Here is a 1,251-nt window from a genome sequence, read left to right as displayed (position 1 = left end):
CCCCCCCACCCCAACCCTCGTTCTTTGTTTTGATCTGGGCGGCTTTGCTCGATTTGCTTTGCATTAATTTCTCTCTCAGAGGCGGTGCAGACTCAGCCCTGCCCTGCGAGCCCCGCAGCACCCACCGCTTCCTCCAGGGGCCTTTTTATGTGTGATTCATCCTTATTACTATCAGTAACTAAAAGGAAGGAGTTTGGCTTTCTTCGCTCCTATCCCGCAAACAGACAGCCCGAGGAAGGGGAGAGTTATGGAGGGACCAGGACCTCCCGGTACCCCAAACAGAAGCCAATGAGGATAAGAAATCAAAATGAAACGGAGTGAGCAGTGTTTTTTCCTTGACAGATTAGACCTTTTTCTCCCCATGACCTTTGCTTGGAGGAGCGATAACTCACCAGGTTAATGATCACTCGGCGGAAGTGTTACTGAATTGTTTACCAAAAAAAAAAAGCCTAAAAAAGTCCTACAAAAACCAACCCCAAAACGAACAGACAGTGGAGAGGACACACAGCTCCGAAGTTCCCATCCCTGTGCCCACGGGGTTGGGATTTCGGGGCATTTTGGGGTCTGAAGGTGTGTGGGTGGGGATGATGCTGTGAACCAAAGGAGGCAATTTGCGCTATCAGCGCTCTGCAAATCGATACTTTGGGAACAGCTCAGCAGAGACGGGAAGAATCGCCATCCCCGCTCCTCCACCCACCCTCCAAATGCCAAAATAATGGCTTGAATTATGCGCTCACGTGATTGGGACACGTCAACCTTTTGCCCGTTTTATACAGAATTGGGAAACGATCCGCTCCCTCCCCACTTTCATTAATTCCTCCATCAGCAAATTTCCCAAACTTGCCGGGCCGGAGATACCCCTCACTCCCTCCTATCGCAGTTGGGGCTGGCCTGGCGTCTGAGGGCTTTTAGCTGCTTATTAATCCTTTTCTTTTAATTATTATCTTCCTCCTCCCTCCCAATCCCCCACCCTCCCCCCACCCCCCCAAAAAAAACACCCTTTCCCATCTTTTGTCCTGAAGGCGGAGGAGACGAACCAACACTAACGAGGAAAGCGACCTCAACAACCACCGCTCCTCTGAACGGCAGAGACGACGGAGATGAGGGGAAAAGCCGAATTAGGGGCAGGAAAAACGAGGTGGGGCTTCTCAACCTTCTCTACCTCCGAAAGAGAGAGATAGAGAGAGAGGAAGTCTCCAAGTTTTCTCCCCCCGCCGTCCCATCCCTCACCCATCCTACCGCAATGTGAAA

Source organism: Meleagris gallopavo, chromosome 29 (genome assembly GCF_000146605.3).
Source record: "Meleagris gallopavo isolate NT-WF06-2002-E0010 breed Aviagen turkey brand Nicholas breeding stock chromosome 29, Turkey_5.1, whole genome shotgun sequence".
Classification (NCBI taxonomy): Eukaryota; Metazoa; Chordata; class Aves; order Galliformes; family Phasianidae; genus Meleagris; species Meleagris gallopavo.
Note: the sequence above shows the minus strand (reverse complement) of the source record.